General features: G+C 43.4%; 1 long non-coding RNA gene across 1 annotated transcript in view; it reads right to left on the bottom strand.

The window, feature by feature from the left end:
- Positions 1-17,135, bottom strand: part of LOC138809593 (uncharacterized) — a 36,799-nt gene that overhangs the window by 17,218 nt on the left and 2,446 nt on the right. Inside the window, exon 2 of the long non-coding RNA XR_011366897.1 lies at positions 15,786-15,975. This is a non-coding gene — a long non-coding RNA (uncharacterized lncRNA). The remainder of the gene's footprint in view (positions 1-15,785; positions 15,976-17,135) is intronic.

Below are 17,135 nucleotides of genomic sequence, written 5' to 3'. Positions count from 1 at the left end.
GGGAAGGAGTAATTAACAAGTTTGACAAGAAATGTACTTATTACCTTACTTATGTGACTATAACCCCTCTGTATATTACCTTGGTAATAAATTTTTTTTAAAAAGGAAGTAGTGTTGTGTCTCAAAGTGGTAGAGCATTAGCTTTGAGCAAAAAGAGCTCAGGGACAGCACCCTGAGTTCAAGGCCCATGACTGACCCCCCACCCCCCAAAAATCTTCTGCAATAGTCTGAGAATTAAACTTCTGTCCCAACCTTCCCCACCCACTGGCACAGAGGGTGCTAGAGGAGGAAACTGCTTTGCCTCCATCCCATGTGCACCTTTCTGTTTTGTTTTTGAGGCAAGGTCTTACTCTGCAGTCCAGGTGATCCCCAGGCTCCTTTAGCTGCCACCTTCCAAGTGCTTGGATTACGAGGGCATGCCACCACCCTCAGCCCCTGTGTGTACTTTATTGAATAAACTTTTAGTTCTTGTGAACTGCACGGATTAATGCCGGGGAATGTCAAGGCTTTCCTCTGCCAGTGTGTGGGGAAGGAGTGGCTGTGGGAAGGGCTTGTGGAGAGCCTTTGTAACCAGCTGGTGTTGCTGCTGCACCATCAAGTGCCTCTAGCTGCAGAAAGACAGTTCCAGCCTAAGCGGGGGAAAAACAGAATTACCCTAAGTCTGGTTCCATTTCCAAATAGGCTTGCATGATACGTATTAAGGGAAATCAAAAGCATAATATCTAGTTTTCTTTCCCCTCACTCTGAGCTTAATAGCAGTGTTTTTCTCCTGACTAATTTTCATTTGCTGGAACCAAAAACACATAGATAATAAGAGTTTATGAATAAAGAATAAATTTGGGGAACAAATATAAGTTCATATCCTAGCTTCACCACGAGTAACTCTGAAAATGTGAGCAAGTCCTTTAGCATTACTGAACCTCTGATTTCTGCCTAAGGAAACATAGACGCTAATGCTTATGTTTTAAATTATGTTTTAAATAAGACAATCCAAGAAGTTCCTAGTGCATACATAGATATTTAATGAGCAGTTGATAAGATCAGACCTCGTGGTAAGATCAGACCACAGTGGTGTTTCTACCAGTCAACTTCCCTGAAACTAACAGCTCCCTTAGAAGGATGAGTTTAAGCTGGGCGCCGGTGGCTCACGACTGTAATGCTAGCTACTCAGGAGGCTGAGATCTGAGGATGGTGGTTCAAAGCCAGCCCGAGCAAGAAAGTCTGTGAGACTCTTATCTCCAATAAACCACTCAGAAAACAGCGCCCAGACCCAGAGTTCAAGCCCCACAACCAACAAAAAAATAAAAGAAGGATGAGTTTAAGCCCCTGAATATCAAGAGATACTGAGACCTTAGGAAATGAGAAGATATCTACACAATCTACTCTCAATAGGTTGAAAGTCATAAGTGCTTTGGGTTTCTCACTGTGCATGGTAGTGTTTGATTAACAACACATAAAAACTGGCAGGCATTTGTGAGAATACTAGAACATTTTCTGGAAGACTCATGGTCACCTTAATAAAAAATAAAGTAGTCAGGTGGTAGTGGCTCAAACCTATAATCCTAGCTACTCAGGAGGCTGAGTATCACAGTTCAAAGCCAGCCCAGGCAGAAAATTCCCCATAAGACCCTTATCCCCAATTAACTACTCAAAAACCAGAAGTGGAGCTATCACTCAAGTGATAGAGCACTAGCCTTGAGCACAAAGAGGCCCAGGCTCTGAGTTCAAGCCCCACAACCGACCCGACAAAAAGAAAGAAAGAAAAAAAGGAGGTGGAAACAAACTTCCTGTTCATTCTCAAAAGATAGGTTTGAATCCAGGATGGAGAAAGCAGGAACTTCCTGAAAGGAGTTGCCATAAAGTTCCTTGGGCAAACAATTCTCCTAAGGAAAGAAGATAAAGAGAGGGGCAAGGCCTGGAAGAATTTGCTGTGTTGATTTATGCCCTGCATGTTCAAAATAAGGAATTCAAAGAAGATTAACAATTTTTTTAAAAAGCTGGTGGCTCACATCTGTAATCCTAGCTACTTAAAAGGCTAAGATCTGAGGATGGAAGTAGAAAACCATCTTGGGTGGGAAAGCTCATGAAACTCTTCTGTCCAATTAACCAGCAAAAAAAGCAGAAGTGAAGCTCAAGTAGTAGAGCACTAATCTGAATTAAAAAAAAAAAAAAAAAAAGTTCAGGGTCAGCACCCAGGCCTTGAGTTCAAGCCTCAGTACAAAGAGAGAAAGAAGGAAGGAAGGGAGGGAGGGAGGGAAGGGAGGAAAGGAAGAAAGAAAGGGAGAGAGAGAGAAAGAGAGAGGAAGAGAAAAGAAGAAAAGAAAGAAGAGTGAGAAAGAAAGGGCACTAGTGCAGGAGTTAAGCATCATTAGAGCATTGTTAAATACTCTTAAAGCACTGCTACTGGTAAGCCTTTGTTCTAAGCATCCTTTTGGAAGTTCGTTTTTCTTTTAAATGAGCTGAGATATCGCTAGCTAGGGAGACATAACATCCTAATTTATAGCTGTTAGATATTTCCTCTGCCCCACTGTCTGACAAGTGGACTGCTTGCTCTCTTGCTATCACTCAAAGCCTGACTCTGGCTCCAGATGGCACCACCCCTAGCAAACAACATTCACTAGAGTTTGCCCACCACAAGCTTCAGCAAATTCTGGGTGACCATTTTCACTCAGGTCAGTGGCGGAACACTTTCTGGTGGCCCAGCAAGATGAATACAAACACAGTCCTTCGTTGTTAGGAGGGAACTGCCATCATTGGTACAGTCTTGTGACAACCCTTCTGGCTGTTTTTTGTTTTGTTTTTAAGCAGGCTGTTCAGTTGATGTTTGTGAGCAGCTAAGAGCCACCTTCCTGTGCTGTTCCCTGGTATTGCAGGTCTGATGAAGACTTCTCTCAAGTGATCTGCATTACCTACTTTTGAGTCTCATCCCTAGGAGAGCCACTGAGCTGATAACACGATGAAAAGAGCAGTTGCAACAGCAGTAGCCCGGAGAGCAGCAGGAGGACAGCAAGTGTTCTCTGCAGTAGTGGCTATGTGGGCAGGAGCAGCACCCAGCCAACAACAGCCAGCCATAGCTGGCAGTAACACCAGTGGCCCACCTGGGCCTATCCTGCCAGTGGGATTATCAGTGAGCTTGGACCAATTGCAGCCCATCAAGGCTTACTGTAGCAGAAGACAACGGCAAGGTAGCCATACTCAACCATGGCTTGAAGAGCAGAGCAGTAACCATAGTAGTTATTAGCTACCTCACGATTGAGTATGGCTGACTGGGTGTGCGACTGTGAAGGTGGTGACAGCAGCGGAAGAGCACCTGATGTGGCTAATGAGGATTGACACCTCCCCCTGCATGGATCACCTGTTATAGGCACAAAGGAACTATGATACTTTGGCATCCCAGGCCACACTGCCATAGCCGTCAAAGGCTTCAAGCCTACCGCTGCTGCCCACCATCATCCAATGCCAAGATTGGCAAACACCTGTCAAGGGGCCAGACACTGAAGGAGCTTTTCCTAACCTGTACCTGGGAAGACCAGAAGAACCTCAGTCAGCTAGTTTGTGACACCTAAATGGGGCCTTCTTACTGAGTTCTCTATGGCAAAAGATGGGAGAAAATATTCTCTTCACCCTGTTATATAGGCCCAGATCCCATGTGCGAGAGTGGTTTCATGACTTGAAAAGCACGAGCGCACACTCCTGGGTCCCAGAGCACTGCACAGACGAATATATGGAATCCATTTCCCAAACATGTTGGCCATTTACCTTTGCTTCCTGCTTCCTGTTTTTAAAAGGTAACAAGAGAGGTGTGTGTGCGTGAGTGTGTGTGTGTGTGTGTGTGTGTGTGTGTGTGTGTGTAGGAAGGAAGCTCTATAGCTAATCTCTAATACTCATTTATAATGACTTTAATACCTAGAAATTGATTTGATATTCAGAATGAATGAAGCCATATTTGATTAATATATTTTTTATTGTGAGAATACCCTACCGAGGAGTTACAATTACATGAGCAAGATAATGAGTACATTGATTATCAAGCATTGTTGCCTCCTCTTTGTTTCCCCTTCCCATCCCTTCCCATACTCCCCCCTCCCCCAACCCAATCCTCCCCCACCACCCACCAAAGTTGTAAAGTTTGTTTTTCGACATAACGACTTTGATTAATATATTTATATAATTGTTTTGTTATTATAAAGGTGATATACAGAGGGGTTACAGTTACATAAGTCAGATAATGAGCACATTTCTTACATAATTTTTGCCTTGATAAACTGTGCCCCCTCACCTACCCAGTCCCCCTTTGGAAGGACACTTCCCACAATACAGCAGCTAATGGGTTAATGGCTGGCTCACCATAGTCCTCAGAATCTGCCCCAGCACAATCTTGACTTGGAATCTGAACATAGGAAAGCTGACTCTACCCTGACTAGCTTTTCAAGTTCACCCCTAGCTTATGCCCCCAGCGCTGCATCTCAGTTCTTGATGATACATTATCTCATACACTACGAATACTTCCTTTTGCCTAGGAAGAAACTGAGACTTGAGAAAATAAGTATGTGTTTCAGGCCACATAGCTAGAAAGGAGCAGAGTTCTTACTAACTGCTCTGTACTTTGTGGGTCTCACCTTCAACACCGGCATGTCACAATTTCTTTATCTTCAGAAGAATTCAGAAAAGGCAGCCCCAGGATCCTGGGGTACCTGTGGGTCCTCAGAGTTCCCTTTTTCCCTAGGTAAGAATGTCCAATTCAAAGATGGCAAGTGATGCTCTGACATAGTAACTCACAGAGGCCAAGCAGGCCTACAACTAAATAAAAATGCACAAAGGATCTGGGGTCTCCTTGCTACATAAATTTTGGGAATTCAAGTGGTCCCTGGTCTTGCAGGGCACCGCAGGGCTAAACATTAGTGGCTGACCCACTCTAATCTTTCAAATCAGAAGCCAAAGTCTGCCCAGCTCTGGGAGAAACACTGATTCTCCTCACTGCTCCCAGGCTGCTGCCAGCCAGTCCCAATCAGTGGTCCCCTCCTTCCCCGACCCTCAGGAAGAGCCATGCAAGCAAAGAGGCCCACTTTCTTTCATCTTTGCCTTGCCCCCTGATTTCCTCGTGACCTTCTAATGTCGCTTTTGCCTTTCTCATGGTGCTTAACCCCTGTGTGATCTGAAGACTCTGTAGCCCTAAAGACCAGTCCTGCTAACCAGCTGGCCATGGCACAATAGCACTTGGAAAGCAGTCATGGGACTGAAACCAGAAGAAAACCTATTCATGAGAGGAGCAGCTGGCAGCTGGAAAACAGACAGAGAAAGGAAGGCCAGTTCCTACCTCCTACAGGACCTGATTAATTGGGGATTTCAGAGCCAGCCCCTCAGCCTGCCTGGGACCCCCTGGTCCCTCTCCTAATGAAGGCAGTCATGCTTATCACCTCTTCCCCATCCTTCCCTGAGGAGCTTAGGGCAATGGCTGACAGGGCTTTGAGGCTATTAAGTAATAGGGAGGGTGGAGGGAGAAGGGGGGAGGGCTGTCTGTGGCAGTCAAGGATAATCTTCATCTAATTCCACTCCCCAATTAAATGTCAAAGGAATATTTCTAAAGGCTTGTATTATTATTGAATCATTTTGTCCTTTCTAAAATTTCACAGGTAGTATCACATATATTCATAAGGCAAACAGAAAATAGAAGACAGGTCATTAGGACATAATCACTTTCAACATTTAATATGGACATGCCTTTCTCTTTATTTTCTTTCTTTCTCTCTCTTTTTCCTTCCTTTCCCTCCTCTCTCCCTTCCTTCCTTCCTTCCTTCCTTCCTTCCTTCCTTCCCTCCCTCCCTCCCTCCCTCCCTCCCTCCCTTCTTTCTTTCTTTCTTTCCTTTCTTTCCTTTCTTTCTTTCTTTCTTTCTTTCTTTCTTTCTTTCTTTCTTTCTTTCTTTCTTTCTTCTTTCTTTCTTTCTTTCTTTCTTTCTTTCTTTCTTTCTTTCTTTCTTTCTTTCTTTCTTTCTTTCTTTCTTTCTTTTTCCTTCTGCTGTCCTGGTGCTTGAACTAAAGGCCTAGGCACTATCCTTAATAGTCTACCTCTTGAGCCACAGCTCCACTTTCAGTAGTGGAACTTAGTTCATTGGAGATGCGAGTCTCACAGACTTTTCTGCCCTAGCTACCTTCAAATCACCATCTCATCCCCCAAAGTAGCTAGGATTACAGGCATGAGCTACTAGTAACTGGCTTTTTTTTTTTTAATAAAAAACATACATAGTCATCTAGCTCATGCCTGTAATCTGTGCTACTCAGAAGGCTGCAGTTTAAGGATCATAGTCTGAATAGGCAGAAAAGTCCATGAGACTCTTACCTCCAATGAATCACCAAAATCCTGAAAGTAGAGCTGTGGCTCAAGTGGTAGAGCACTAGCTTTGAGCAAAAACACCAAGGGAGAGCACCCTGGCACTGAATTCAAGCCCTAGTACTGGTAACAAGACAGGGGGGTGGGGGTGGGCTTATATAGCAGGTAGTGGTTTCCCTGAAGCCAGCCTTCTATTGTTATACATTTAGGTGGCTGTGTGCAAATTTAAATTGTCTTATGAAGTGGCAGAGACTAGAGGAGACAGTACCTCAATTTATTTCATTGTCCTCAACCCCATTTTTCTCATTCACTCCCCCACAATCTTTCTCCACTTCAGCTACTCTCTCCCTTCAATGTTAAACTCATTGAGTGCAGGGATTTCCATTGCTTTCTTGTGTCAGCCCTGTCCACAAACATGTGTTATGGGGCCACAACATGTCTAATTTGGGTTTCCCCCTATTAACCCTCAGAACTAACAGATCACAGCTGAAGCAAAACAGGTGGCTTTAGCTAGAACATGTTTACAGCAAGTTGCATTTTAGTAGTGGAAACTGACTTCCCTATTACACTTTGAGAATCTCTACGGCCACCTTCTACACTAGTTTTCTGCCTGACAAGTCTGTGGTGGAACTGGCTATCAGGGGATGGAAACACTTCCACAGTGAGAGGGGCTAGGGCAGGGATGGGAAGGAAGGAAAGGCAAATAGATGAACATACTTGCACATCCTCTCCTCTCCTCCCCCCTACTCTACACCTCCCACCCACCCCATGCAGGCCTGCTCCCCACCCTTTGCACCTGGGAAATGAAAAGCATTCATAAAGAGAAAAAAAGTTTGTCAGGGCCTGTACCCTAACCTGTCGATGTTGCCCCATTTGACATGACATGCCTGGGTCAGAGGGACAATTCCTGGGGGTACCGAGCTGGGTGTGGGATGAGATTAAGTTGTCAAATGCTAGTTTTGTTTTGTTTTTGTTTTTTTTACAATGACCTTGAGCATGCTAAGGCAGTACTTAACTGAGCTACATCCTCCCCAGCCCTCCTCCTCCTTAGTCTCTGTGAGAATCGTGTTGCTTTAAGGTTCTTCCCTCTGCTCAATTCCTCACTTCGGCATCAACATCAGGCAAAGACAAGAATGCCTTGCAGTGATGAAGATCTAGATTCATGTCTATAGTCCTAGCTAGAGATCTGAAGATTAGTGGTTCAAGCCAGTTGGACAGTTAAGTCCATGAATTTCTTAACTTCAATTAATCAAGTAGAAGTGGAAGTTGAGTTGTGGTTCAAGTGGTAGAACACTAGCCCTGAGCAGAAAAGTTCAAGTGCCTAGGCCCTGCTCAATGCCATGACTGGCACACACACACACACACACACACACACACACACACACACACACACACACACACACATACACACACACAGGACACAGAGGAGGAAAATAAAAAGGTGCAAGGGGAAGTGAGAAGGGAAGGGGCAAGGCCAGCTTTTGGCAATTAAAGAGAAGCAGGCAAAAAGGGAGGATCTACTGTCCCCACTTCTCTCCTCAGAGTATGAAACCACACCCGACTTCCATCTTGAATTGTGGCCACCATCTTGTACGGCATGTGGACTTGAGAATCTGAAGCCTTATTTGCTTCTCTTTCTTTTTCTCTCACTCCTAGGCATTGGCTCTATTAAGTTCCATGGGTCTTTTTTCCCCATCCTTCTCCCCATCCTTCCCTTTCCATTTCCATAGATTCCTTGGCTCAGACCTTCCCCCACACCCAGCAAACTGCCCTGCCTCTTAGCTTGACTTCGCTTACCCCTCTAACTCACCTCCTCACCAAGATCCACAAGACAGAATGTATCTTGCAAAGCTGACTTACACTGTTGCCTTCTTGCTAAGAAACCCAAGGAATCCCATTCACCTATCAAATAAAGTCCAATGTTGTTAGAAAATCCTACCACAATCAGACTTTGTCCTACTTGCCCATCTTCTTCTCACTCTAGCTGCTTGTGCCCATCTCCCAAAGATGGCAAGGATCCAATCTTCCTAGAATGCCCACTTTCCTCCTCCTCACCTTGGGAATAGAGACTGTTCAAAGCTAATCTCCATGAATACATCACTTTTCTCCTAACCATAAACATTTTTTTTGTGGTTGGTCATGGGGCTTGAACCCTGGGCCTACGTGCTGTCCCTGAGCTCTTCAGCTCAAAACAAGTACTCTATCACTTGAGCCATAGTGCCACTTCTGGTTTTCTGGTGGTTGATTGGAGATCAGAGTCTCATGGACATCCCTGCCCAGGCTGGCTTTAAACCATGATCCTCAGATCTCAGCCTTCTGTGTCTAGAATTACAGGCGTGAGCCACCAGTGCTTGGCTACTATAAGCATTTCTTTGTATGCCTATCCTGGGACTTGAATTCCAGACCTGGCCACTGTCCCTGAGTTTTTCTTAGCTCAAGGCTAGCACTCTATGACTTGAACCATAGCTCCACTTCTGACTTTTTGGTGCTTAATTGGAGATGAGTCTCATGATCTTTCCTGCCCAGGCTGGCTTCAAACTGTGATCCTCAGATCTCAGCTTCCTGAATAGCTAGGATTACAGGCAGGAGCCACCAGCACCCAGTTCACTTTCTCTAATGGAGGAATTCTTTGTGCCTTTCATTGATCTGTGTTTTGTTATCTGGTTAAGGACTTCTCTCTTCTAGTGGGTTATAGCTTCTGAAGGGCGAAGGCTGAGTTTTGTTGGGCATTGTTCTGCCTGCAACTCCAGGAAGTTTCTGAGTTTGTATGAGCCTGGCTGGATGATTATTCCGTAATTACTATGGCAGCACCATCTGATACCCACAGAAAGCCAGGGCACTGTAAAGCTCTGATACTCACCTGTACCAGGATAACTAAAGCCTACACTTGTTGTTGGCTGCTGTGATAGTTGAATTGTGCCCTCTTCCCAACTCCTAGCACCTCCAAATGTGACCTTATTTGGAAATAGGGTCTTTAGCAAGGTACTCAAGTTACACTGAGTTCATTAGGATATGCTCTAATCCATATTGACTGCCATCTATATAAAAAGGGGACATTTAGGCATAGAAACATACATGTGTAAAGGGAAGAGAAATTCACACACACATACACACACACACACACACACACATACACACACACACACACACACACACACACACACACACACACACACACACACCTACAAATCAATGAGTACAAGAAGCTACCAGAAGCTATAAGAGAAGCCTGGACATATTCTCCCTCATAGCACTCAGAAGTTGCTAAAAAAAAAAAAAAAAAAAAAAAAAAAAAAAAAAAAAAACCTACCAACCAGTGGTGGCTCACACCTACAATCCTAGCCACTCAGGAGGCTGAAATCTAAGGTTCGAAGCCATACCAGGCAGGAAAGTCTGTCAGACTTCTATCTCCAATTAATCACCACAAAAGTTGGAAGTAGAACTGTGGCTCAAGTGGTAGGACACTAGCCTTGAGCACAAATGCTCAGGGTAAGCGCCCTGACCCTCAATTCAAGCTTCAAACTGATTAAAAAAAATTTTTTAAGCCAGAATTGGAAATGTGGCTCAAGTGATATATTCTCAGCCACAAAAAAAGTCAAATGAGAACACAAGGCTCTGAGTTCAAGCCCCAGTATTGGCATAAAAAATAATGGGGTGGGGGGGTCAACCCTGCCAATACTTAGCATTCAGAACTCTGAGATAATAGTTTTCTATTGTTCTAAGCCTTCAGATTTGTGCAGAGCTTTTTTGTTTTTAAAAGAGATGGGGGTCTTGCTGTATTGCCCAGGCTAACCCTATGCTCCCAGACTCAAATGATCCTCTGTCTCAGCCTTCCTGGTAGCTGGAACTACAGGTGCCCAGTACTTGCTTGGTTTGTGATACTTTCAAAGCAGCCAACAAATGAATGTATCTAGAGTACTGAGGCCTTACAAGATCTTCTAAAATGAGGTCCATTTCAAGGCGGAGGCTGCAGGTCCTTGAGAGAGCAAAGCAAGACTCTGGACGAAGGAAGAGAATAGCCACACCCAGCCTGCAAATAGCTCATGCTGACAGTTGAGGATGGCTGAGGGGAAGTGGCTGGTCAGCCACTGAGAGGGGCGTGGGCCCCTATTTGGCCCTCCTGACACATTTCGAAAAGTTCTTTTAAGAGAGTTTTTAGTCTATAGAGCTGGTGGCTCACACCTTATAATACTAGCTACTCAGGAGGCTGAGATCTAAAAATTACAGTTCAAAGCCAGCCCAGGCAGGAAAGTCCATGAGTCTCCAATATAAATACAATATATTTATATCTCCAATATAAATACCAAAATAAAAAACAAAACTAGAAATGAAGCTGTGGCTAAGTGATAGAGCACTAGCCTTGAGCAAAAGTTCAGGGACAGCACCCAGACCCTGAGTTCAAGCCCCAGAATTTACTGGCACATGGGGGTGTGTGTAGGGGTAGGAAACCCCACTGAAAGGCAGACCCACCAGGCCTAGGTGCCTCTGAGCAGATTCTCTAGTTTTCTGTTTTGTATTGTTCTGTTTTGGGGGGTCATTTGGGGCTGGAACTCAAGACCTCAAAGTTTTTCACTCACAGCTGGTGCTCTACCACTTGAGCCACACCTCCACCCTAAGCAGATTTTTCAAAGAAATGAGAAGATGCCCTCACGCTCCAGAGAGTTACCAGCTTGGTCTGAGAATGGCTCCCCAATCACCGCCTTCCATTGTAGCTTTTGGTGGCTCCACCTCTAGGAGGTGAGGACAGCAATGTGAAAATCCTTCTCAGTCAAAAAGACTTCCTAAACACTCTTTATCCAAAATGTGTAACTTTCCCCTAAGTCCTATCCCTAGGCCCCACAGACATGCAAATCATATAGATGTGATTTGGTCGAACTAGGTTAGCTAAGTGTAAAAATCTCCGTTGGTTAATGGATCCCCATTAATAGGAGAACTAAGGTACAATGAACTCCATAGAAAGTCTGACAGGATGGGGCTGGGAATATGGTTCAGTGGTAGAGCGCTTGCCTCACATGCATGAGGCCCTGGATTCAATTCCTCAGCACCATATAAGCAGGAAAACCTGGAAGTGGCGCTGTGGCTCAAGTGGTAGAGCACTAGCCTTGAGCTGAAGAGCTGAGGGACATCGCGCAGGTTGAGTTCAGGCCCCATGACCGATGGAAGGAAGGAAGGGGGGGGGAGGAGGGGGAGGAGGGAGGAAGGGGAGAGGAAAGGAGGAAGAAAAGAAAGAAGAAAGAAAGAAAGGCTGAAAGGAAACAGAAGTTATAGTGAAGGTAGTAGACAGACAAGAGGAGCTAAAGAGAGTTCAGAGGGAGCCACATGCCTAGACTGACAGACTGTGCAACAAGTACCATTCTAATAGAGACATAGAGACACTCTGAGAAGCCAGACCTTTGCGCCAACCTGTGTTGTTCAGTACAGTAACAAAGACCTCTCTCTCTGCTCTCTCTCTCTCTCTCTCTCATACACACACACACACACACACACACACACACACACACACACACATTAGGGATTGAAGCCAGGGTCTCATGCAGGCAAATGTTCTACCACTCAGCTATACCTGTATCCTGTATCATGTGCTGCTTTTTTTTTTTTTTGTCAGTTGTGGGGCTTAAACTCAGGGCCTGAACTTTTTTGCTCAAGACTAGTACTGTACCACTTTGAGCCACTTCCTGTTTTTAGGTAGTTAATTGGAGATAAGAGTCTCATGGCCTTTCCTGCCTAGGCTGTCTTTGAACCGTGATCCTCAGATTTCAGCCTCCTGAATAGCTAGGATTACAGGTGTGAGCTACCAGTGCCCAACTGTGCTTACGTACTTTTTTAGGGAATCTTCAAATGAAACCAACAAAGGGCAGATTAGCAAGAGTTAAAAAATAAAATTAATTATCATGAGAGTTTTCAAAGAAATGTGCCTCAGAGAGGCAGTTAGAATTTGGAGCTTATATACCACCTTCATAGTAAATGGGATACTTCCGGGAACATAACTAATTTCTTACAAGGTAAGTGGGTAAGGGCATTTATATAAGAACAAATATTCGTTAGGAACATAAATGGAACTCAGACTCGATAACAGATATATAGTTCTGTGTCAATATCTGATTTGAATGTGCTGCCAACTTCCTTCTTTGTCCAGCAGAAAAGATTAAGAGAAAAACAATTGAGTCCTTTTGGGAGGCCGAGCATTTATGTGGATAAGGGATTTCAGGAACACAAATGTCTTCAGCTCAAAATAATTCTCATGACAGCATGTTTTATTCTAGAGATGTTTATATGGCCCTGCTCATTACACTTAATCCAAATTCTTTTCTAAAAATATAATTTTTATTAATAAGGTGTTATACAGAAGGATTATCATTTCATAGGTCAGGTAATGAGTATATTTCTTTTTGAACAATGTCACTCCTTCTTTCACTTTCCCCCAGCTTCCCCCTCCCATTCCTGCCCACAAATTGCATAGTTCATTTCTCACAAAGTGCATATTGAATATCATGACTGCCTTTGTTCACATTTCCTCCCTCCACTGTCATTCTAATTCTTTCTTTTTGGACACTGTCACCGCTTCCCTCACTCTCTCACAGATTTTCCCTCCCACCCTCCACCCAGAAGTTGTGTAATTCACTTTCAAAATAGTATCCAATGAGTACCATTGCTGCGTTTTTTTTTTCACCCTTTGTCCCTCCATTTCTGTGCTTTCCCCTTACACTTCCACAGATATATAAATGAACAAACAGAACATAAAGAAAAGAAAATAGAAAAAGCCTCTCATTTCCATTTCCTGGAGTTCATTTTGATAAATACTATTTTGTATGATCAGATACACATTGACATTGTGCCTTTCTGTTCTCACTGTTTGTGAATGCCTAGAGACCTGTATAAGTTATTATGTCCCAATATATGTTAGATCTTGCTTCCGCTCATGAGAGAAAACATGCACCATTTGTCTCTCTGAGCTTGGCTTCCTTCACTTAACTTGATTTGTTCTAGGTCCATCCATTTCCCTGCAAATGACACAATGTTATTCTTTTAATGGCTCTATAAAATTCCATTGTATATAAGTTCCTCATTTTTTGATCCATTCATGTATTTTAGAGCATGGGCTGTTTTCACAAGTTGGCTATTATGAATAGTGCAGCAATGTCATCCTAATTCCTGATACAACCTGAGAAGTGATACTATTCTTCTTTCTATAGTACAGAGACAACACTCACACCCCCAAGAGGGTTAGAAACTTGCCTGTGTCATTCAGGTGGTAAAAAAAGAAAAAGAGAGAGAAATTCAGTTATGGGAAGGTGGCTCATGCCTGTTACTTAGGAGGCTGAGAACAGGAGTACTGTTCAAGGCCAGCCTGAAGAGTAAAGTTCATCTCTACAGAAAGGAGTGAGGTGGGATGCTATTCTTGTGATCCCAGAAAGCCTAGAAGGAAGATCCCAGCTCAGCTGTGAGACCCTAACCTAAAAGTAACGCATAAGATCAGGGCTAAAAGTATGGCTCAAGCAAATTACACCAGCCTAACAAGCATGAGGTCCTTAGTTCAAACCTCAAGAACAAGAGAGACAGAAATAGACAGAGACAGACAGAAACAGACAGAGACAGAGAGCCAGAGAGAAAGATAAAAGGGAAATCCAAGGAATGTGAAAGCAGAAGCAAAGAAATTTGCCAGGAGGTGGGCAATGAAGATATCTTGGATTAGAATGGTGCCAATGAGGCAGAAATTATATAGATGGCAGTGTAATGATTTTAATCTTAAATGTCCTTCCTACAACTATTAATCTGGGTCCTTACCAGCTTTACAATGGAGATTTTTGGAAGGCTAGTATCTTAGTCTACAATAACGTGTGTGTGTGTGTGTGTGTGTGCGCGCGCGCGCGCGCGCGCGCGCGCTCGGGCTGGTACTGGGTCTTGAATTCAGTGCCTGGGCACTATCCTTGGACTCTTTTGTTCAGTCTAGTGCTCTACCACTTGAGCCACATCTCTACTTCCAGCTTTTTGTGGTCAGTTGGAGGTAAGAGTCTCTCAGAGTCTCTCCTGCTGGCTTTGAACCACAATCCTTAGACTTCAGCCTCCTGAGTAATCTAGGATTACAGGTGTGAGCCACCAGGGCCCTGACTGTTCAAACCTTTAATAAGAATGCCATAGAATAAAGTTATTTATTTTCTTTTTTGGTTGGTTGTGGGGCTTGAACTCAGGTTGTCACTGAGCCTTTTTGTGTTCAAGGCTAGCACTTGACCCCACCTGAGCCATGATGCCACTTCCAGTTTTTGTTGTTGTTGTTTGTTTGTCAGTCCTGGATCTTAAACTCTGGGCCTGGGCACTGTCCCTGAGCTTCTTTTGCTCAAGACTAGCACTCTACCACTTGAGCGACAGCACCACTTCCAGTCTTTTCTGTTTATGTGGTACTGAGGAATTAAACCCAGGGCTTCATGCATGCTAGGCAAATACTGTACCACTAAGCCACATTCCCAGCTATGAAGTTCATTTTTAAATAGTTATTTCTGTAGACTAATTCGTCCTAAAATGAAGAAGCCTATTAAAAACCTCAGAAAAGGTAATATATTTGTCATGTGTTTTGAGATTAAGGTCAAAGAAACATGAAGAAATACCAGTTACCAAAACCAACATTTATTTTATTTTATTATAAAAGTCCAGCAAGATGAATGCAAAAATCCATGTACATGGTTCCTACCAGGAAGGTATAATCAGGATAGTCACCAGTGGAGAGAATGACATAAATGAACCAACTTTCTTCCAGAATAACATACTATCTTTATGCATGACACCAAAAAAGGGAAGAGGGGTGCTAAGAGTATTCACCCTCCTCCCTCACAGCTCTGCTTTTTTGCTTGTACATAGTCTTGCTACATTCTGCTTTCCTCAAGGCACATATTTGTTAATGAACATCATGTGAAAGTATCTTTCATTCTATCTTGAATTTTACTGGATTTTATTCCAGAAAGTAAAGTCATTCATAAACAGTTTTAAAAAATAATCCGGGGGTAACAATGTTCAAGAGGAAGTGTACTCATTACCTCACTCATGTAACTGTAACCCTCTGTATAGTATCTTTACAATAAAAAAAAAAGATACTCACCCCCCAAAAAATAAAATAAAATAAAAATAAAAAAGAATCCATTTATATCAAGACACGCTTAAAACCTAGTTAAAAGACATGATTAAAACCTGAGTAGGGGCTGGGAAGGTGGCTCAGTGGTACAGCGCTTGCCTTGCATGCATGAGGCCCTGGGTTCGATTCCTCAGCACCACATAAGCAGAAAAAGCCAGAAGTGGAGCTATGGCTATAGCAGTAGAGCACTAGCCTTGAGCTGAAGAGCTGAGGGACAGCACCCAGGCCCAGAGTTTAAGTCCCATGACTGACCAAAAGAAAAGAAAACAACACGAAACCTGATTAATACACAATTTCACAATAGCAAAGAATAAAACTGGTAAGACCAAGTACCTTTAGTGAGAAACTCAATCATGTTTATATTTTGAATGCTGCTTGAATCCAATTCTTGCTACAACAATGAGGAACTGGATCACCCACTCTTGTGATACCACAGGGAGCTGCAATACTTCAGAATACTTCAGCACCAAGGTTGGACATGAGGGGTTCATCACTACCACATCAAATGCGTCTAAAGCAATGTCTGCAAAGAATAAGGGAAAGTAAGTGAGGATAGGACTCCATTAAAAAAGTAGATGTGCCTTCAAATCAATATATATATATATATATATATATATATATATATATATATGCCACTCTGCCCAAACCAAAGCCTTCTTTTGTCAAACCCATTGTTACTGATCACAACCAAAAATAAAAGCTATAGCTACTATTTAAAAGAAAAAAAAGTCTTCCCAAAGGTCATATGCTAAAATCTTGAACCTAAGCCCGTAGTGCTATCAGAATATGTGGAACATTTATCAGGTGGAGCCTAGTTACTGGAGGCATATCCCTGGAATGTACATTGGGAATTCAGCTCCTTTCTCTTTCTCTTTGCTTTCCGGCAGGCCATCATGAGGTGAGCAGTTTTGTTCCACCATATGCTTTCTGCTGTAGTATGCCTATTGCCTTGCTATAGGCCCCAAAACAATGGAGCCAAGAGACTATGGACTGAGATCTTTGAAACTAAGCGAGAAAAAAAAAGTTCCCCATACTCCCCTGTCTCTCTTTTACCCTCAGAAATCATTATCACTAGACCAAGACAGAACTTTCTCAATCCTCTCCGATCCCTCTGAGTAGTATATTGTGTCCTGGAATAATGGTGTCCCCTGGAGTGGTACAAAAAGAACTTTGCAAATCAAACCTGATTGCAGCTGTTGCCTCTAACCCTATGGTGAAGAGTGTTTCCAGAGCCCTCTTCATGTCTTCCTACACTCTCTCAGTTCTAGGAGAGAGCCTGCACTGAGTCATGCTCTCACTCAGTTGCAGGTCTGGAACTTGAAAGAAGACCTGAACTGAATGAGGTGCCTTCTGCTATCCTGCCTCCTGTCCTTAGCACAGCAAATTCATATTTCCTCCTGTCATTCACATTAAGTGGGTAGAGCAAGTCCCAGTGCCTGTGCACAGTGCTCTATCAATTTTATTTGAATGGATAAATTAGTGTGTCTCTGCTATTATCTCTGCAGATAGTAGTTTACTACTGAATATTGGTTGCAAGAGTACAAACTGCCAGCTGGATGCCAGTGGCTCACACCTGTAATCCTAGTTGTTTAGGAGGCTGATATGAAGATCTTAAGTTCGAGGCCAGTCCAAACAATGAGACCAAAAAACTAGAAGTAGAGCTGTGGCTCAAGTAATAGAGCA

Source organism: Dipodomys merriami, unplaced genomic scaffold (assembly GCF_024711535.1).
Source record: "Dipodomys merriami isolate MVZ:Mamm:240054 unplaced genomic scaffold, mDipMer1.0.p SCAF_5, whole genome shotgun sequence".
Lineage (NCBI taxonomy): Eukaryota > Metazoa > Chordata > Mammalia > Rodentia > Heteromyidae > Dipodomys > Dipodomys merriami.
This window is presented reverse-complemented; position numbering and strand designations above follow the sequence as displayed.